Below are 22,968 nucleotides of genomic sequence, written 5' to 3'. Positions count from 1 at the left end.
ACAGAGTTGAAGAGTTAAGCAATCACAATGACTTAACCATCAACTTGACCTTTAAGATCCCTTCAGAACAGGTTTGATCCACACTGATTTACTTTATCTCTCAGACCATCAGATCTGTACTAAAACCCTGATTGACCAGAAGTCATTTTTTGATGCCTTATGTTAGCAATGTCCCATGGCCCAATGTGAACACAGAGGGTGAAAATCACACCTTACTGAAGTCAAAGGGAGGATTGCTTTCAATGGAAGTGGGATTTCACCCAGCAAACCCAACCAACAGTGTCTGGGTCCTACCTACGTCTGAAGATATGTGAATCCTTCTGTGGTGCCCATCATATGCCCATTATGTAAAATGTTTCTCGTGAGCTACAGTGATGTCTTCGTGACATTAATGTGCATTTAAAAATAGTAGTTTTTATTAAAAAATGTACAGTGATGACATACATTATTTACTGGGTTACTAAAAAATGCTGTGTCGCCTGACACGATAATTATATTGTTCTGTCATTCCTTTGGTAATGAAAGCCTTTACTTATTTCTAAGTTATTTTTTACTGAAGATGAGGAATACAACGTATCAGGAAAAAAAAGTAAAAACAACATTAGGCAGTTATATTATAGGCATAGGGGTAAATAACATTTATGGTATTCACTGAAGCTTATCCTTGGATTTCCCTAACTACTTCTGAGTAACTTTAGTCATTTAGTTTCCTCCCTTGCAGTTCCTTCCAATGGCATTTTCATAACCAGCCGTTTTGGGGGCCAGATGTATCAGCTGCCTTTGTAACTCCCCCTTTTATGTCTCCAGGGATAGTTTTCTACGTATCTCTTGATCTGAATACGTTGGATTCTTTCCCAAAAATACCGAGGAACTAGACCTCTCTCTGTCCAGTAGCAATGGAGGTGACACACTGATATGCAGCTGCCTCACTATATGTCAACTACATATAACAACAGTGCTAGGCCAGAGCTACAAATATATTTTGTTTATTCTGGTTTGACTCTTTTTCTGTCATGCATGAAATTTTATTTTCTTAGGAGACAACTTGAAAAAAAAAATTAAATACCTACACCTATGTACCTACTTCAGATATTGAGGATGGGATAGGAAGTGTAGGGAAATAAATTCCTAAAAACCACAGAATAATACCCAACCCAATTAAAATTATAGAAGACAAAGTTGTGAGCACGCCTTTCCCAAAGCAGTGTCATATGCTACATATGAGCTTGTCATGGAGTTTTATAGTGACGTGATGCTCCAAGCATGGCATAAATGGATATATTCTCAGGCATGATGCTTTCTCCAAAGCCATTTCCTTTTTTGTGACATGCAAAACCACAGAGGCTTCTTCATGTATGACTTACTCTTATCCAGCCAGAAACAGAAAGAAATACCATCTGACTACTTCTGCTAGGAGAAACAGAGAAACTTAAAATTTAAATAGTCGAGTTGAAATATTTCTGTAAAACTTAGAATTGGTCCTGGAAACAAAAATTTCAAATATTTTATAATGTATTCATTTTTATATATTCATATTAGATATACAAACATATACATTACTATATATTGTAATTATACATTATGCTATATTTAATGTAATATACAATATATTATTTCATTTGTATGTGCTTACTATATTATACTATAGCAGTAATATATAGAACATATAAATACTCATGCATATATAGTTTACAGAATATGTTATATAAACTATATATAAATTATTATATAAAATTATATATGAATACAGTATATTCATTTATGTAATATCTTCCCACATTCCCTAATGAATGACTCACTGTATCTCCCGGGCAGGATTTCTTGGATATTATTATATCATGCTAGCATGGGTACATTCTGCAGGCATCAGTTTGCCACCAACGACACTGATCATGGAGCAAAGTGGTATAGAAACTCATATTGATGTTTTGCCTTTGAAAAGGAAGTAATTGACAGCAAAGCATATTTCAAGGTCTTGTTGCCAACATATTCAATTAAACAGAATTTGGAGGAGGTGGAGGAGGAGGAGGGGGATGGCTGGAAACTCCTAGTCATACTACGAATGTCAGCTATCTGTTGTCAGAGACCTGGTGACGTTGAACCAAACTGTGAAATATGTGTAATTCTTCTAACATTGCTGATGATGTAGCACCAGATTTTTATTTTTTGTGTGTGTGCATGTGACTGCTTTTGACCATGACAGGTTTTCATAAATCTGGTGTCATTATAGAACACATGACTTGTGTCACCACTGCTACAACAAGAGAAATCCATCACAGACCAAAGTGCCAGGAAAAGTCCTATTCACTACATAAGCCCCACTTAAGCTTTCCAAATACAGCTTGAGTGAAATTTAAGTGGGCCATAGGCCATGTTTTGCTCCTATACACAGACATGAATTTTACACTGTGAAAACAAACTAAAATATAAAGCATTTTCCAGTGTAACACAGAGATATCTGAAGTCACAAGGCCATCCAGAGCTAGATATCTTTGCAAGTATTTTACCTTGAATACCACGTTATTTTTTCTAGAATACAAAGCAAAACAATAAAACAGGCCAATATTATTTTAATACTTTTAACATTGGACCTTCAACCTACATACTATATTATATCTATCTGAACAGAGTTGTCTATATCCTTCTCAGATCACAAGCTCCTTGAGCAAGGATCATGCCTATCTCCTTGTTTATACATTGCCTAGAGTGCTGCAAGCTACATAAAAAATTTTCTTCTGTGAGAGATTCATTGTACTCTGAAAAAACCCACATTTATTTATTTTTATATGTAAACAATATATAAATATATAAACTTATATATTTATATTTGTTTACGGGAAGGCAATTTTGTTCATTCACTGTAATGCTCCCTGCCTTAAGAAGCCTCTTCAGATAACACAGCAACATTCTTTTTTCCCTCAACCTATTTAAATGCAATCCTAACTGCTATTTGTGATGTGTGTTATAACATAATTTTTTTAAAATAATTATAGAGTGAAAAGACATGAAACTAGACTAACCATTTAAAGTCTATAGACATTTATGCCACCCCATTCTTTGCAATGATCAAAATCCCTTTTGTGATTGATTTCAGTAAAGATTCTAGCATCTGCCTTCTTTCCCAAATCTTTAACGTGGTTACTTTACTCAGCATTGCAGCCTATTATACCTACTTGTTTTCATGCACTAAAGGAGGAAGCTATGTACCTCTAGAGACCAAAAATCCCCACTGAGCTGCTTTGAATCAGCTATGTGATCCTAAAGATCTTTTTTATTCCACTGATATTCATTTTCCCTATTTCAATAAAACAATGGAAAATAAAATACTCTGTTCATCAAAGCACGTGTACCTAATTTCATGTAATATTTCATTTGAAATTGTCTCATTTCGTTCTCTCTGATTCTGTTAAAAAAATCACTATAGTGGGAGAAAGTCAAACTAGAGATTATATTAGGCCGAGGCAAATGGTATTCACCTTTTATAGTCCCTATGTTTTATAATGAAGATACTTCATTGAAACAATGATGCATACTTCAACAGTTCCCTGGAGAGCAGTGAATCCTGTTTGGAGAGATTCATGAATATGTGCATTAGCACAATCCAACTGGAACTTGCCCTTAAAAACGAACCACAAGAGAAGCTGATCAGTTCCCGCTTATGTATATAATCAGGAGGTTATCATATTATCTCCCCCTCCACAGGGAAAAGCAGATGCATATTCTTCTACCACTTTAAGACGAGAAATGCCAAAGGAAACAACAAGCTCCCCCTCCCTACACTTTCAGCAACATTTACTGTATGAATCCAGAAAGACCTTTTAGAAGAAGAGGAGGAGAATATACGATGAGTTTCTCTAAATGAGGATTTATTTTGCATACGATTAGTCATAGTGTAAACCTTTTAAAAAAAATTACATCTGCATTAATTTAGTCAAGGCCATCAATAAACCTGAAGTGAGTTCAAAGACTGCTATAGATGGCAGAGAGATGAGACAAACATTTCACAGAGTCAAGGCTTGCAAAGATATACATGAAGCTCTGTGTCCTGAAGATGAATGAGGAACACTTGGCAGTTCTTGAAGCAGTAGTTTATTTAAAGTACAAAGAATTCAGTGAAAAATACTTCTGGCCAGCAGTTGGTGCCCGGCTTTCAAGAAAAATGGCAGACCACCACTAAGCTAGTGACAATGATAAAGAATAGCCACATAGATTTGCAGATTTATCTTTAGGTTTGTAGCAACCTCAGCTCTATGAAAAAGAGTATAGCCACGAGACTCCTTACCACCTTTGAAAACAAACTAAAAAGAGCTACTGCCTTATGATGGTGCATATGGTTAAGCGGTCATCACACATACTGGACACTACCAATAAGCTTTATCATCCAAAATAAGCAATCGCTTGATTTGAGCTTGGAAAGATTAAATAGCGCAATGAAACAGGAAAGACAAAGCAAAATTATCGATCACCTTCTGGGTAAAATGTGCCACTGCCCTTATACCACCTCTTCTATAGCCCCTGAGTCTGTAACACCTGTACCCATTTATACTGGGAGCTAATGGTGCTAAATGCAAAGTAGAGTTTGCTTTAAAAGATGTCTTCAATTTTATTATGGCTAGGAAAAACCCCGATGCTACTGACTGGCATGTTTAATTTAAGCTGTCAAACAGTCATTACTACGACATCTGTGAAAATGAATTTGGAGAAATTCTTACAAGACGTAGTTTCCTCTCACCAAAAGCCACAAAGGTCGTAGCTTTTTTACTTTGGGTTTTTTTTTCAAGTATGTATTAGGAGTCCAGCCTTGTTCTTTGCAGCCCAAAGATCCTGCATATAAAAGCTTTCTGGATGTCTACCGTCTTTTGTGAGCTGGAAGCAAAAAATCACTGCATCTCTATGTACTAGTTTTTTCACTTTCAGGGGAGAGGCATTATGCCTTCTAAATAAGATATAGAGAGGAGGCATAATTATACCCTCTAAAGAGGATATAATCTCATAATTGTGCAGTAGAGCTACCCTCAGTTTGCACCACAGACTCTACTTGCATGCCTGATAGATTAACACCGGGCTCAGCTTCTAATCTGAGAGAATTATTTTTACTTAAAAGCTGGTTGAATGTTGTTGAACACATGTGTGTACGCTTATGTGTTTTTATGTGTATGAAGTGCCCTATTTACCAATGCCTGTCTGGTTAGTTTTTATACACGTACACACAGATATACAGAAACCAAGCACTTGAAACACTCAACTGTATCTTTTTATCCAGGGCTAATAATGGCTCTTCACCGTACAAAGGAAAAACATTTTTTTTTTTTTTACGTAGGGGTGGGGAGAAAGGCTAGCAGGTTTATTTTCCTTAACTTGCTGTGGTGTGTCACATTCAGCTCTAACACTGCAGCTATTACCATATGTCATCAAACAACCAGCATAAGCAGATGTGCTGTTCCTCCACAGTGACCCCACGTAGAAGTTTAGAGACCAGGAGCAGGGCGATACCTATTCCTAGCCCCACACGGGCATGCACATGCCTATGCACAGTGCAAGGAAGTGTTTAAATGAAAAGAAATATTTCAGCATCCTGAATAATTCACTGCTTCTAGGTCTGTTTTTGCTGGGTGCATCATTGCACAAAAACATTTGCATGTAAAATGGCAAAACCCAGAAAATTCTGGTGTTGCTCTGGGTGCAGTAAGGAAACAACACAACAATTCCATATATATATTTTTGTATCTACATATGCTTTTGTCCCTGCTGTCTGCTGAGTTTTGGAACTTGTGCAAAAAGCAGTTTTCACCAGCATAACAGTGATGTTTCGTGAAGACAAAGCTTGTGCATCACAGCAGGGGGACAGAGAGGGGGGACGAAGGTCAAAGGGTAAATTCCAGTTGCTGAGACATGTTTTTATGAGTTGAATCTTAACCATGTGATAAGGAGCATTCAGACTCTGGGCAAAAGGGAGTAGGAACAAGTGTCTGGGGGAACCTTTGCAAACCACTGTGCCAGTTTGATAGCTGGCTGACAAAAGGTGGGTTCTTCCTTTCCAGTGATTGCTTTCTCCTGTTCTAGTTTTCAAATGGAAAGTTCTTAGTTAATTAACATGTTCCTTCAGCCTTTGGAAATGGAGATGAAAATAAGCGCTTGGTTTCTGCTGTATGCATAGCAATTACTTCTGCTTCAGACAGTGCCTTTGATTCACAGGATGGACAGCAGAGACAAGAAAGCTGGTGCTACTTTTTTGGTAGAAAGAACATGCGAGAAGGAAGGGGCCTCCATTACTCGAGGTACAAGAACACTGTGGGCAGGAATTGCAAACACCGTGTGCAAACAGGTAACAGCAGCAGCTTTCGCAACAATCGGTGTAGCGGACTTTCCACCACCTCTTACCCATCTCACCCAAATAGGACAGGGAGCAACCAAGACTTTTTTCTTCGTGACAGATCCTTCTCCTTCTGGTGGTCAACCATACCTCTCCTCTGTTTTCTTTATAGCTACATCAGTAGGAGCCACAAATCCTACATCCCGGTAAAAGATATCAGTAATATCCTCTTATAGGATGGATACGTTAATTGTAGCTGTGCTGTGGCTGAACCACTGTCTCTGCAGAAAGCCTATTGCTAGCTCAGCCACAGGACAAGGAAGATGGGATTTTAGCAAGCAGAGACACCATCCCTGCTGAAACTCGCTAAAGATGCCTCATTAGAAGAGTTTAATAAGCTAGGTGAGAAAAGTCAGCTGATGGTTGCTAAATCAAGTTCTCTGTTGATGTAATTGTTTGATGTAAATCAGTGCGTCTACACCGGTTTATGCTTGCAAAAATATTAATCTGTTGGTTTTGTACAAGTTGTAGAAGTACTGCAAGTGATACCACAAATTAGGCCAAACAAAAATAATGAGCCACTTAAATGTTGTGTTACTATATATAAAAGAAGGTTTAGAAAAGAAGGTCCTCTCCTTGTCCTGTTCTCAAAGCTCTGTGAACACTGACAGTAATTTAATATAACCAGAACCCACCCACACTGTTTGACTCCTGTGTTTTGACAGACAATTTACCAGTTCCTCAGTTGCTCTAAATCCACAGAGTTTCATTTCAGTCACTGGAGCTACATCAGTTTATTCCACTTATGGACCTGATCCAACACCTTCAAATAGCTACAGGAGGAGAAGATTTCTGCCTATTTTGTCCTGTTTTACAGTATCTGCTCCCTATGTTTTCTAATATAACAGTATGAGATGTGACATAATTTTATCACCAGTTACTGTTGCAACTACCAGATTCCGTAAGTGGCAGAAAATATGCCATGCAAGCCTGAACCTGAAATAAGCACCTCAAATAAGTAAATACCACTGAGTTTTAAGGACAATTCACTGGAGGTTAGGTTTATAGGATTATCACTGAAGTTGCACAGGTGTGAAGTACGGTCTGCTTCAACAGTAAAATTTATTAATGTGAGTAATTGAAAAGTATCGTTTGACTATGAGCAGAGCTGTAACATTCACTTTCAAATATTGATGACATCCCATGTCCCCTGAAGGTCCAAATATTTCTAGGGGCTTCAGGGAAGATAAGTGAGCTTTGCAGCCTGAAGAACTAGTCCTTCTATGAGCTCTCATGAAAGCCTCATATTTGTCCTAGAAGAATCAAAATGTAGTAATGGGGCACATTTTTCCACTTCTTAGGTTTTCATTGCAGTATCTTTCTTCTGTACCACTTGTATAATTAAGTTTCCCTATTTTGGAATGGGTTCACTTGACCCCAGAATAACCTAAAATATTACTAAAATTATTTTCAACATTTTCTAAGGAAAAATTATTTCCTTCACTCCTAGTGTCAGCAAAATAATAAAACATTGTTGCTTTGCTGATAGCGCACCAGACAAAAAGCATAAACCTAAAGTGACTATTTGCAATGCTAAAAATCAACTCAAACAGAAAGCAAAATTAACTTTTTAATTTTGTTTAAAGCAGAGATATTAAATAACCTACAAAGTCAAACTGTTAAAAATCTCCTAATTTTAAACTAGAGAACATTTGACAGCATTGAAGCTTTCACGTAGCTAAACAAAAGCTTTCTGAGGGAAGTTTCAGATGGCATTTCTTTATGTTTTGTCCATATTCTAAGTGCCCTCTACTGCCAAAGGAGCTGTACTACAGAGAGAGCAAGCACTTGTCTGCAAGCAGCAAGCAGAAACCCACCCAGAGACTGATAGAAAGGAAGAATCTGATACTTCCTTGTATTGTTTTTCAGGGTATATTTAGTCAGACTTGAAGGCTACCAGCAGTAGGATGGTTTTTTAATCATAAAAAGAAAATTAAATCCAGTGGGGAATGGAAATAACGTAATCATTTATTTCTACTGGCAATGTGGGTTCTTCCTTTCTGCATCTTGCTGTCCTCCATTGGTTTCTCTGCCTATCGGTGATATCTATTCCGGCATTTGAGAGACACGTTTCTCAGCTGAGATCCCACCTAACGTGTAAGCAAGTTTTACACTTGCACCTGAGTATGAAGCCCCATTAGGTAGAACACAGAGAGAAGCCGTCCCTCCCCATGGAGCTGATGGGGTGCAATGGCTGGGGAACATGGGGAGATGTAATCAACACTGCGCACGCGCCTGCCACAGAGTAAATTCCTTCTGGGGCGCAGGAAGGTTTCTGCATCAGGACTTGCTCCCACGGGAAGCAGCGCTCCTCCTTCCACGTTAGAGCTGCTCGCTGCACATAGCCCAGCCCCAGACCAGCCCTCAGTGAGCTGCTGTGCATTCCTCATGTGCCTTTTGCTCTGCATTTCTCAGCAGGACAATTTTAATTTTTAACGAGCTCGTATTGTTCAACAAAGATGAAAAGTGACTTAGGAGTTTCTGGGGTTTTACCTGCCATACAAAGCGGTCAGATTGAGAAAATGCATTTCTGCGGCATGTGGAGGCGCAGATTCGGTTGTGAAAAGTTTTGAAACCGGGGGAAAAAGAAACAACCACTCATCTTCCAAACAGTTGCAGTGACTCAATCAAAGGCTAAAAAAAAATGCAGTTTTATGTATTCAAGATACATTAGTGCATTTAACAATTTGTTTCATATATTGTTAGAACAAATTGCACGTATATTAGCGCATATATATGTGTGTGTGTAGATATATTTTTATTGTGTATTTGGGGTGGTGGTTCTTACAGTCACCCTGACCAAGCCGTGAACAAACATAAATCCTAACGTCTGATTAACCCCTCATTCTCCAGCACATCTGGCACTGCAGTCATATTCCCTGCCAGGTTCCCTGCTCCTGCCTAGATCAGTTTGAGGCAGTGTACGGTGGCGGCATTTGAATGATGCAGGAATCCTGGAAAAGTGGGAATTGCAGCCGGTTTTTGTTGGCGCAGAGGCCCCAGTGGTTACCGAGGCGACCACTGCTGAGGGTCCAGCTCTGTCTTGGAGACTGCAAAAGCTGTTGGGACTTTCCAGCACTGCGTATTTACGGGCGATGGCCAGCACTTCATTATAAAGAAGTATCTGAGAAATTACATTTTTGTTGCTTTTTTCCCCTTTTTCTGATTTACAATATGAAAGACATTCCATAGACCTGTGTGACCTCAGGGTGATATTGAAAAACTGTAAAAGCAAGAGCTCAGCTATATTCGCTCCTCTTCCTCGAGAACATACAGGATTATTTTCTACAGTATATTCTGAAGTGCTATGTTCAACGTGGTTTAAACAAGGCAAACTACAGGGATGAGTTTTTTACCTTTGGGAAAGGTCTTGAAACCAGTTTCCCTTGCAAAAGTATAGAACGGTACTTTTTAATGATTTTTGCTAGGACGTAGCAGAATTCGGGGGGGGGGGGGAAGTGAATTATCTCTATAGGTTTATCAGATTGTAAAGTCACTTCTTAGACTTGTTAGCTAAGATTCCTCAATAAGCAGTTCATATTGAAAATGAACAAATTTATACACTGAACATAAGGAGGCAGGTGTTCCCAACTATCTTTTGCTTCTAGAAATACTCTCATGTTTTACCATGCAATTAAAATTATACCAGCCATATGAGATAGAGCTGAATTATTTTACACAATATATATATATATATGGCACTTCTGTGCATGTAAGAGTTACGAGTCCGCCTGCTCTTGAAAGTGAAGCGCTTTCTTTCGGTACCAGTAATTTTCAGCATGATAATGTTGCTTCAAGCTTTCCAAGAGCAGGACATCAGCCCTCATCTCAGTGCAGAATTCTACATGCTCAACAGATTTTATTATTAGAATCCCCATGTTCGCTTCATCTTTTGTTCTCTGATGAGAGTGGCGACAAAGGTGTTGATCATTTCCTACGTCTATTGATGGATTTTGTTCTGGATGCAATAGTTTGAGGTGACAAATTCGATTACAGGGAAAAAAACAGACACTAAAGAGCTCTTCAATGCAGCGTAGACAGACTGAACAAGAAGCTGTGACTGCAAGTGGAAGTTGGACAAATTCAGCTGAGCAAGAAACTATCTATAAAGCCAAAAACATAGCTGTCCTCCAAGTAATACCAGCTCTTAGTATCTTCAGATCGAAACTGGATACTTGCAAGGAAGTTACACTCTAGTCAAGCAGAAGTTATCGGTTTTACTACGGGGGCAACTGCGTGGAATTTAGTGGCTTCTGATATACCTGTAGTACGTTGGATTATACTGCCCTATGGCAAAAGGCCAGAGCTAATGGTATGCAGTAGACCCGTCTAGCCACAGCTCTATAAACCTATCAGTTGCACATGGAGATGCATCAGATGTTAATGACATCGACTTCTCACAACCTGTGTCAGATTTGACTCAGGGCCCAAATGTGAAAGGTACATGTAATGAGAAAAATAAGTAACTGCAAGCATAGTGATTATTTGGTCCAACTTGAATTCTGGTAGTTTTACTGGGCTAAACTGCAGTGGTGGAGTTTGATTTGCCAAGTATGGTACAGCTTCTGTCCTACAGCATCACTGGCCAAACCACCACAGTGTGGCTGGGCAAACCAGCCAGCAACAGACTGCTAAAAAGTAGAATGAAAACCCACAGCAAGAGCTAACAATAGGAAGGAAATGAGAAATAGTCATACATTGGCATCCCCAAGCTATTACCTCAATGTTTCTCAGCTGCTCAGGTCAGGCATTCACAGACAGCAAAGGATTCAGAAGATGAGGATGGATGGTCAGAGATGCCTTCTCATCACTTGCCTTTCCCCTGCCTGGCCTGAAACCCTCATGTGGGAGCTACCACCATTCCAGCTCCTTAGCAAAGGACTTCACGTACATGCTGTTTATGGTAGCTCTCTTGTGGAAGATCATGAAGTTTTGTGAGCTCCAGCTGTTTGAATCCAAGATACCATATACCCTACTCCTCTATGCCAGAGACTGGCACTTTCCAGAGACCACAATCTTAGCAGTAAAGAGTGACCTAGCTCCCCCATCCTGGCCTTCGTTTTGCCTTCTACTTTGGCTTACACCCATTGGTCTCCTGCTTGGTCGTGCTCATACATACGCACACGCCCTCTCTGTATGTACATGCTCACATTACGGATTCATATGGTAAGGCACATGCATTCCAGTAGTATGCATTATTTCAAGTATTTTTGCACAACATAAATATTCTGTACATGCAAATACATACCTATCGTTAATATTTCCTCACACCCTTCTGCATCTTGCTTTTCGCTAACTTATTATCATGATATTACTCGAAGGAAACAAAGGTTGTAGTTTGATTTGATTAGCAAAGAGATGCACAATTAAATGCATAGAAACTGTCAATATTACCCATGGCTTCTAAATAAATACTGCAGGATTTCAACCTTAAGAGCTCAGCCTTCAAGCCACTAAGAAAATCTCAGCAAAAGATAAGGAGCGAAGCGATCGTATTTAAATGTTACACTACTTTTGCTGTATTGGAAGGAGCCATACAAACCTCAAAGCCCTCTGCATGTCCGGTTATTAAAAAGTATTTAAGAAGAAATCAGACCATATAGAAGCCTCTTCTCAGCTTGTTTGCAGATCTTAATAATTCCTAGCTTAGTCTTCAATAAGTGCTAATAAAGCTTGACATTACTATGATGAAAAGTCATACACAAAAATACTAGAAGATACAGACCTGCTTATATCAAGCACTAATGGGATGAACCTCCTCTTGTTTCGAAGAATTAAGCAAGATAATTTAATGAATGTTGATCAACTGCAGTTAATGGCAGAAAGATCTTATCAAACTATCTGATGAAAATAAAATTTTGCTTGATAAAGACAATATTGCTGATGCAATAAGATCTATGAAACATTTGATGTGCTTTTTTGAAGATTTGAATTGGGGATCTAGAACTATATAAAATAACTGTTTTACATATTATGTAAGTTAACCCTCAGCTGATGTCTCTTGAAGTCTGCTCGTAAGTGGGAAATTATCACTGAACAGGTATCTTTCCAGTAGGATCTCACGGGAATTTTTTCCCACATTGTCATATTTTTATAAATAACCTGTAGAAAGCATCTAGTCACATCACTTCTGATAGAGTTTTCACATAAAGGAAAGCCTGAGAAGTGATAAATATGGTTAAAAGTAGATCACTGATATAAAAGGATCTGCATTGTATAGAGAGATGGCATAGTCAAATACGTGCTTCAATGCCAACAATGAAAGGCTGCTTATCTAGAAGAAAATATACGTCATATTTAGAAGAAGGGAATTCTGGATTGTAAGATTTTAAGGAAGTATTTCCAAAAAAAGAAGAAATGATGTTCGCAGCAGACAGCTGAATATGTGTTGTTTCTGAGTAGCCATTGTGGCTACTATGAGTAGGGATATGTTTTAGTGAAATAGAAAAAAAAAAATAGGTGAAGGTTATATTGCCTTAATATTGGAGTATCTGCTGTTGGAATCCAACACTGCTGTCCACACTTTAAGAAGCTACTTAAAAAAATCAGAGAGGGTTCATAAAAGAGGTAGGAGAAAGATTGAAATGCTGCAAAACATTAACATTAAAAATGCCAGTGGCAAAGTCATTAACTTGATCAGTTCCCACCTAAATCCAGAGTCTTCATCATCCATGCCACGTTTCTGCTGACTCAGTCTCTGTGTCTAGTTTGGGATGAATCTACTACTTATTCTAATGCAAAAACTTCTTTTGGGAGCAGTTTAGAAGATCTGATGTTGCTGAGCTTCACCACTATTGACTGTATAATTGCAATTTGTCTCCTCTTGATATTCCTGCGACAAAATTAGCAGACGAGTTAAGTCCAAGATGGTGCAGATAAAAAGCTGCAAAATGTCATCTTGGCTAATAAATTAATATCCATAATTAGAGCCTGGAAGTTGCTGTATGTTATGCACATATTCAGGAATGAACAACATAGATATTTCCCCCTTGCCTTCAGAAGCACATCTATACACAAGGTCTGTCTCTGTGCAAACATCCCTGGTGTGAGAAAGGCCAGTTGGATAGCTGGCAACCTTGTGTTTGCCTCTGCTACAATGAAGTATGGAGTTAAGTGATAGGAGTTAGAGGCAAGGAAGGGCCTATAGTACAGAACCACCAACTTGGACTGAGTTACTTGCTCAATCTGAATGTGGGCATTGCTACCAAGGCAGCAGAGGTAAGACTTTGAACTTATCAGAGAGAAGGTCAAAAGAGCAGATTTTCTCAAATCTGTAGTTATCTACATGGGGAAGAGTACTTTGAAAAACGCACAGTTCTTCAGTCTAGCAGAAAGATATGATAAGATCCAACACCTGGAAACAGGAGTGAGAACAATTCAAACTAGACATAAGGCTTGTATTTTTAACAATGTGGGTAATTAGGCATTGTGCGCTAGCAAGTCAGGACTGCAATGGACTTTTCATCACCAGAAAATGTTAAGATCGGGTATTTCTCTAAAAGACATATTCAGTTCAACCATAACTGTAAGACTAGAAACAGAAATTAATTCAGGGAAGTTCTTTGGCTTATGTTATGTGGAAAAGGAAGAGATTAGAATAGATAATCACAGTACTCCATTTTTCCTTAAAATCTGCATACTTCTGAGTTTGAAAAGAAAAGAGAAAATGCAAAAGATTCATGGAAAAGATAATTTAATTAACTAGACATAGTAAGAAATTCTATTCTGTGTATGTGTTTCTCTCTCTTTTGTGCAGCTGGGAATCTACTCATTATATTTGAGCAGACTTTCACCAGTATTGACCAGCCAATTTCTTCAGGAGCTGTGCGATTGTACCTCCAGCTAAGCTTTCACTGTGGATCCATTGCACTTGCCTAAGCAACCGCACCAAGTTTAAAACAGGACGAAGTTATCTGTTGTCTCCAGGGTCAGCAATATGACGCAAAATAACCGAGAATGAAAACTGCAAGCTTAAGTAGACTGGAGAGAACTAAGCATCTACTTAGACCTGTAAGTTATGTGGTGGTGCTACACTTCAAAGCAATAACTTAACCCATGACTCTGACAAGTCTGTCTACTCGATTCTCTGCTTGCCCAAGCATTGAAATGCTAGTTCAGCGGATGACCTGGGCCACCCATTCTTCTTCCCCGATGACCAAAATCTAAATGATATTTCCAGAAATGTCATATTCTTTGCATCATTTTCCCCTTTTTCACAGCTCTTGCAAATCTCTCAGACACCTGGAATTCTAGACCAAGGACCAAATCCTTCATCTCCCACAATGGCAATAAACTATCAGAATTTAGGATTAGAAATAGGTTGCAGCTGCCACATATAATGCCACATATAACACAGAATGGAAAAAGTCAGCCTTTACTGCTTCCCTAAGAAAAGAAAAATTAACCCTTGACTTGCAGTTTAATAGTTACCTCTTATTTGAAGCACTTTTTCTTCCAGTTAGTTCCAGGAAGAAAAGCTCAGAACGAGAGCCTGCTCACGCTTGCTGCCAGTTAAACTTTAAGGGATAGTTTTAAAACTTTTGAAAAAGAAAAGTTCATCTTCTCTGAACCTGTGCATTGCCTAACAATGCCCATAATCATTTGCTCCTCATTTCATCAATTTCTACATTTATTACAGTTTTATCACGTATTAGAGATAGCTAACATTTTTTGCATGGTTACCAGACCCTCTCTAATGTCAGAATGAAGCTGGGTGTATAAAGACTTCAAAGATTAGGATCACTGCATGGCTAGTACAAGCCCTATTTATTTCTAAGATATCAGAGCAGCCAAGATCAGATGAGGTATTTGGGCCAGTAGGTCACAGCTTCACCGAGAGAGAGGACGGTGCTTTCTGTGAGGGATCCTAAGCCCAAGTAAACCAGGCAGTATATCATGCTGCAAAGTCTCCCAAGCTTCTCTCTTGGGAGACGGCGGTGACCATTGGACATCTAGTTCTACCAGAGCTGGCTTTTAAAAACAGCAACATTAAATTGTACCGCGGCTCTGAGTGTGTATGCAGACAAACTGAAGTAATAATTTTCATGAACGCACTCGAACATTGTTAACTTCCCTACTAACCTTCAGATAGATAATATTATTTTTTTGAAAATCATATATCAGCTATGTCTGTTCACATGTGAGATGGCAAAACATGGAAAAATACGTTATGCCACAACTCTCAAGAAACTTCCTCTGAAGCACTGACTCCTCAGCAGCAGCATGGAGTAGGTGCTCTGCATAGCCTTCTCCAGCAAGCCCCCCTTCTTCACAGCACTGCCTTTTGGTGGCTTGCACCCCCACGCCGCCCTTTGTCCGTCCGCGAGGGACGGACGCTGTCGACAATGGCTCCATTCTACGAGACAGGAAGACCACTCATACACTAAAATGGCAACTGTCTGTACAGCATCCTCTGTGGCAACTAAATGAATGTCAGCCTTGTCTTAGGCTCTGTTTTTCATATAATTTCTGCTTTATTTTAAATTGTACCTTAGCTATACATATAACTCTTTGAAACATATCATTCTTCTGCCTCCAGTTTCAGACCCTCTTTCTAATACTAAGTCATGACTTACACATTAAGCTGTTCAAGAGGGAAGAGCAGTCGATGGCTCATATAGACTTGACTGACTTATGTGTGTGTTTAACCACAGAAGTTTCCCAAGCTGTGGAGACATGCAGAGATGAGACTCACAACTTGGTGTGCTGCGAAAATGCAAACCTTCCCAGTACACCTGTATTCTGTGTGCACCCTCTGCTCAAATTTCTGCAGTAATCAAGAATGTGATAAGCCCTTCACCAAAAAGAAAAGCAGTCCCTGAAGTTGCAAGCTTGCGTCAGGGCACAGAGAGGAGGATGTCATCTGAGAAAGAAAAGCACTTCCAAAAGAAAAAGCCACAACTTCCTTGAGGAAAGCACAAGGAACCTTCAAACCTTGAAACAAGTGCAAGAAAATCACTCATTTGCTGTCTTGCTTCTTGTGGGTGCCAAGGAAGGAGCGGGTATGGATTTGGTGTCAGAAAAGGGTGAGGGAACTGCAGCCCAGCACAGGACGTGCAGCTGCAGAGATGCATGGCTGAGAAAGACACGGAGCAGAGGAATAAGTCAAAACAAGCTCAATTTGGGAGCCTCAAAACACAGGTTTCCTCACTTCAACAAACCCTTTTGTGCCAAAGCATCTAGACAGCAAATTCTATCCTGGAGAAATCTTTCCCCAATTGCTCACCGATTTTTTCCATCTTGCCCTTTTTCCCAAATGAGACACCTTATATTCAACAATATCTTGGTACGTACTAGTGCATATTAAGGAAAGCACAGGCTCAGTTCAGATTTTTCTTGTTTACAATTTCAGGCTGAATTCTGCCCTCCAGTCCTGACTCCAACGGGACTAACACTTGTGTAATTGAATACAGAATGCAACCCTTAGGGTTTTGGTCTGACCAGTAACAGAACTTTAGTGTGTTTAATTCATTTTTAGGTTTAGGCATTTTTTCAAATTGGGGCATAAGTTCTGCTCTCGTGTTAGGAATGAAAATTATAAAAAAGGGCAGAAACTTATCTTTGGTTTCAGTACAGTCGTACATCCATGCATACATACATATATAACATGGAGTGAGAAAGAAGGGGAGAAATGTCTGGAAGAGATTATTTTTAGAAAGGATATAAACCATTACACATACTTCATTATTGTTGAAAAAGTCTTCAAATCAAATGCAGTAACAAAAGAGTCACTTCTTGTTTATTGATGAGAATGCTTCAGCGCTCGGCTGTAACAGCGTCCTATTGTGAGGAGGAGAGCCAGCAGCCAGCTCCCTTGGCTTCACTGAGAGGAGGATCAGGCCTTGCTGTTTTGAAGGTCACTGCATAATACATTCGTGTTTACAGCGCTGAGCACAGAATTGCCTTTTTTGTAGATGTTTGCTTGTCCGTATATTTTCTATTGTGAAAATGTGACAATATTTAGGGCGGGATAAAATATACCTGAAGGAAGAGATTAACACGGTCATACGGAAGGATATTTTCCGTAAGAAACTTGGCCTACTTAAGTCTGTGCCTGTGATCTGTAATAACCAACCTTCTCCTGAAACATGAATTCATTCCCAAAACTAGAGTAACCCCTAAATTCTTGAAGTTTTACCAGGCCAAGGGAAAGTGGGTAATGTACCAAATTTGAAAGTTTAATTGAGGGAGGGGGAGAAAAAGGGCAAAGAAAATGTAAAAAGAGAACTCAAAGACAAATCCATTAAAAAAACACCCTAACACTGTGGATTTTTAGTCTCTAAAAACACGTCAGAAGGCTCTTATGCCAGTGCCAGTCTGGATAGGCAAGAAACTGGGGAATTGTGGCAAATTGTGGTATCAGTAAAACAGACAAAATTTTAGGACATTTTACCGGATGGGGACAAGAAGAAATTGCCAAGGTGAGATGGTATTCACCCAAGTTGTCTGAGAACTCATACGTGAAATCAAACAGTAAAGGTGCTTTTGTTTAAAGCAGCCACAGAGGCAGAGAAATAAAATGTGACTAATGTGATGTTGGTCTTCACTGAAGTCCTTGCAAATGATCCTAGTAACTGCAGACCTGGAAGTTTATTTCTTCATCAGGTAAATGAGTAGAGACTGTAACAAAACATCAGTAGCCGTATGGGAAGAGGGTCAGGATTAACTGCAGTCATGCCCCAAAATCTTTTATAGTTGTTAGATCACATCAATGTGTGTATGGATAACACAGTCAGTTGATACAGTGTGACTGGATTTTCAACAGACTTTCAACAAAATCCCTCACCAAAGACTCTTAGAGAAACAAAAACTTGGAGATTAGTCATGGGCTAAAGGGAAGGTATTCCTCAGGATTAGCAACTGGTGAAAAGAAGGGAAACAAAGGGGAACAGTAAGTGGTCAATTTTCACAGAGAAGGATGATTACTGGCAGAATCCTCTGGAGATCTCTTCTGGGATTCTGCTGTTCAACATATTCATAAATTATGTGGAAAATGTTAAGTAGTGAGTTAACAAAATTTACAGGTGATGATAATTATTCAGGCCAAAATCTATGCGTAAAGTGTTATGGAAAGGTCTTATGAGCGACTCAACAATAAAATAAGAGAGGAAATGAAGGGTAAAAACTTGGAGGAAAACGGCCTTAAGAATATCTACAGGAGGAGAGATTCTCGCCTCAGGAGAGAGACCTTAGACGACTGTGAGTCCGTCAGTAATACCAGTACAATACTATTGACAACCAAAAGGCAAAGGGAAAGCTAGGAATTATCAGAAGAATCAAAGACAGAAAACATTATTGTGCTTGTTTGTAAGTTCCTGGCACATCCATAACCTGAGTGTGGAGTTGTGGTGAGCAATGCTGACAAACACCAAATGGTTTCTTTATGAGAAAGACCGAATATGCCTTTGAAAGTATCGAATATGTCCTTTATGCCTTTGCTGATAACTTCACAGCCTGCAAACTGAGCCTAGTGTAAAAGCATCCATCCTACTGTGTACCTCCTGTAGAAAGCCTGAGCAGCATAGCCAACACGATATGCTCAGGACGTACCTCATCCCATAAGAAATAACTGTCAAGTGCGTGCTCTATCAACCAAGCATTTCTGGAAAGAGTTGGCTTTACTGTGTATGTGTTGTATAGGTGGTTTGTGTAAGCACAGCAACGCTTTGCCAGGCAGTGGATATCTACACACTGCCGTCCAGGAAACGTGCGCTGTGAACATGGTGATCCTACCACCTTCCCAGGGGTATCCACACACATCTTCTCATGCTTCTATGATTATCCCTATGGCTCCATGGCAGGAAGGTCTAAACAGTGGCTGAAGAGGACCCCCTGAGATCTCCATGGCCAAGGTAGGTATTGGTAAGTGGATTTTCTGCATCAGATGCTGGAGGGTTTTAGAGAATACGCATATTCCTACATGTACGTGTGCATGTCCACCTAGGTGTGCATACGTGTGTGTTGATATCCCTCCATATGGCAGATACAGGTGTTCGGTATTAGATAGACACATAGCTGCCTAATTGTGAAAAGCACACCATGTGTAGTAAATCATTTTACTAAGTCAGATTAAAGGTGCTATTACTCATGGCAATGTAATACTATCTATAATTTCTGTGTTAAACTTGACATTATAAATCCTTTAATCTGAGTATTTAAAAGCTGTTCTATGGCTCATTTTTCAAACGGCATTCCAGTTAACACATTTATTGCTAATGAACCACTAACATGTTCTCTCTTTCTTAGATAAACGCTGTTGACCAACATTATTATTTGCTCGTCAAATAATTATTTTTTTGGCTTTTTAATTTAATTGCTTCAATAAAAATATACACCAATAATGCATTTTTAATTACGCTTCCCATATGACCTATGCAAAAAGAGGTTTTATAATGAAGCCACAATAATTAGCCTGTCACAGTCCAGTTTGGGGCTATTGTGTAGTTGTCCTTTCCATGGTTCACCTTAGCCTGACTGGAATTCTAAAAACCTTATATATTATCTCCCATAACACTTAGAAAGGTATTAAAAATGTGTGCAGTACTGGCAGAAGCAGGCTTTCTAATTATTGTCAACTATTTTCAGTGTGACGTGGCAGATTCCCTTGAGAACTGAAACAACAGCCCACTCCAGGATTTGTAATAGGCCCTAGAGCCTAAGTAGTTGTAGACAGAGCTGTTTCCCTCAGGATAGATAATTGGTTTACATAGCAGCTCAACATCTGAACTAAACCCATTTTTTTCTATTGTCATTTCCCTGTTAAATATACATAACTATTTGGGGGTATTAAATACAATGTGACTCACTATTTAATAGCAGAATAATTTGCATGAGCTGCTTTACCTGGAATGCTAATAACTGTTATCACCCTACATTTCCATGCATAAACGATAAAATATTATTAAGGTGAAATTCTGTAGTCCTTAATCAAGCACAACTTTCACTGAAGCCACTGGGACATTTGCTCAATTAAATATTGCAAAACATATCTCTTAGTTTGTTGAAAGTAAGATATCATCATTAAGATATTCTACCTAATGTTATTATTGGTCAGCTTATTAAATGAGACCATATTAATATTTTGTACAGGTATAACCAACACTGTAGGGTGCTGATCTTTTATCATCAGTTTATGAACCACTTTTATGAAATGCTCAATTACCAGAATTAATGATTAAGACACAAATATATTTACCGTCGCTGGCAATAACAAGTTTCTAGCAACTACACATCCTGAGTCTGAGCTACTACAAACATAAGAGAGATACCGATTTTATTTTTAAAATAAATGTTACTTTAAGTTTGCAAATCTAGGAGCAGTATGTACAAAACTATTTTAAAAACACGTATCAAGACACCAGAATAATAGTGGTTTCTTCCTTTAACAAAGGATGCCTTCCTATTTCATGTAAAGAGGAAAACAATTGCAGAACATTTGAATAAAACTTACTTGCTCACAGCTTTTCAAGGAACATAACAAGACTCTGAGCCTGCAAATACTGAGTACTTAAGAAATTCAGGATGCTCAGAAATCACAGGATTACATCCTAATCCTTGTGGTTAAATATGATACCCAGCTGTGCAATGCAGCTAGAGGTTTCATGTCTTTGACACTAAATTTGGTCATATTGGAGTTGAAGAAGCAGGACCCTAATAACAAGACTCGTCCTGCATTTTCTGTTCCTCCACTGATTTCAGTGAGTATCCTGGGTGCATGAAAAATGAGTATTGTGCCGGTAGCTTGTTATCTGATGTACACAAGAACTGAAAATACCGCATATATTTCTATTGTACGTCATTTATCACCATCTCAAAAATCGGCATGGATGCTATGGTTTCTGAAGCGCTGATTTGTCACTCTTTATGTCTGATATTAAGATGCTGTTGCTGGGTATTTTCTGTCCCCAAAAGGAAAAATTTCAGATAAAGAAACAGTGGGAAATCAATTCACAAGAGTAGTCAAAATGTGATACCCTGAAGTTTGTAAGTCTTTGTAGAAATACCTAGGGATATTTCCTCTCATAAGAGGTACAGGTCAGACCCTGCACACCATGACCATTGCCGTTGATTTCAGTATACGGAGCCAGTGGCTCCAACTCTACAAAATACTCGAGTCCTTGTAAAAAACTACTAAAGCATAGCAAAACCATTAAGCATGGGCTTAGCTTTAGATTTACACTTATGTTAAACTGAAGGCAAGAGGATATAAGCCTGCTTTTGCCTACTACCAAGAACTTGTTTTGCCCAAAACAAAGCACCATGTTGTGCTGGAAGAGGCAGCAGCAGCTTCCTCTCGAAGCTCTGAGGTTGGTGTGGTTCATACCAGAGATACAGCCATCAACCTTAAGTATTTAAATGAACAGTAAATATTATTGTTAAAGCAAATCTAAAACTAAAACTAATATGCCTAACATGCTTAAATGTGACTTGGCATATGTTATGTGTGTAGTAAGGCTGGATTTCTTAGAGGAGCAGAAAGGATGAGGAAAAAAATCAGTCATGTGAGTTGTCAAATATAACCTTTTGGCATTCTAATAAACTGTTGCTTAGATAGAAATATCAAGCTATTACTAATGGCTATTAATGTGTACATGCTTCATGTAATTTTATAGTATCTTATTTTAATATCTGTAATTTTAATGAATTGCAATTTAGGAAAGAAACAATTTTCATTTACTTTATATAACATAATTATGGACCAAATTAACCCCACACTAGTCTTAATTACATTTAGTTTCATTTGGCTGATCAAGCAATTAATGTGCCACTGTATTTTGGAAGTAAAAACCAAGTTGTTATGGTCTGTCTTCAAAAAACATGTACTCATCTCAAGTGTAGCCACTGTGTAAAACTGTCCTTTGGAATATTTTTTTTTTTGGTTTACTGTACGTCCGTATGTTGCAGCACAAGAATGTGAGTATAATGAGGCCCTTCTGCACCTGGGGTCCTGTTCTACTATGCTGCTTAATAATCTTCCCTTCATGCCACCCTTTATCTGCTGTTCTCAGATTGTACTTGTGCTTTTCTCTTTTAATTGGGAACTAATTTTAATTTTGCCATTAGAGATGATAAAAAAGACCACATATAAACTTGTATTTCCTCAAGCCTCTGTACTGTCACTCAGACTGTTTTTGAAGTCTGGGCTGGAACTAGCTCTTTTTGCTCTTCTGGCTAAAGAATAGCAGAGGGAGAATATTTTTAAAAGCCAAGACAAGAAAACCCATAAAATATTGAGCTGCATACTGATGTTCATATTCGGGTTTTCCTCAGCACTCCAGTGAAATCAATGCCTGCAGAATGACAGCATGAAAACAGTGTAACGGCTTTAGGATTTGGCCCATTAGCATTTAGTACTATCTATCAGTGTGCCTAATCCTTTTCAACTAATTGAGAGAGAAAACAGCCCTTTGCAATATAGGTATGTTGTGAATCTAATTGGGGTAGTACAAGGTTATTTAAGCACAGTTCATAAGCAGGGGCATTCTCACAATAACATAGGCATTGTATTACCTATTTACGAGGATTTGGGCATGCTTTCAGAAATCATGGGATTCATGTCATAGCAATCTCTTTATCTTATTTTCAAAATTTGAAAA

This window comes from Chroicocephalus ridibundus, chromosome 7, assembly GCF_963924245.1.
Source record: "Chroicocephalus ridibundus chromosome 7, bChrRid1.1, whole genome shotgun sequence".
Lineage (NCBI taxonomy): Eukaryota > Metazoa > Chordata > Aves > Charadriiformes > Laridae > Chroicocephalus > Chroicocephalus ridibundus.
This window is presented reverse-complemented; position numbering follows the sequence as displayed.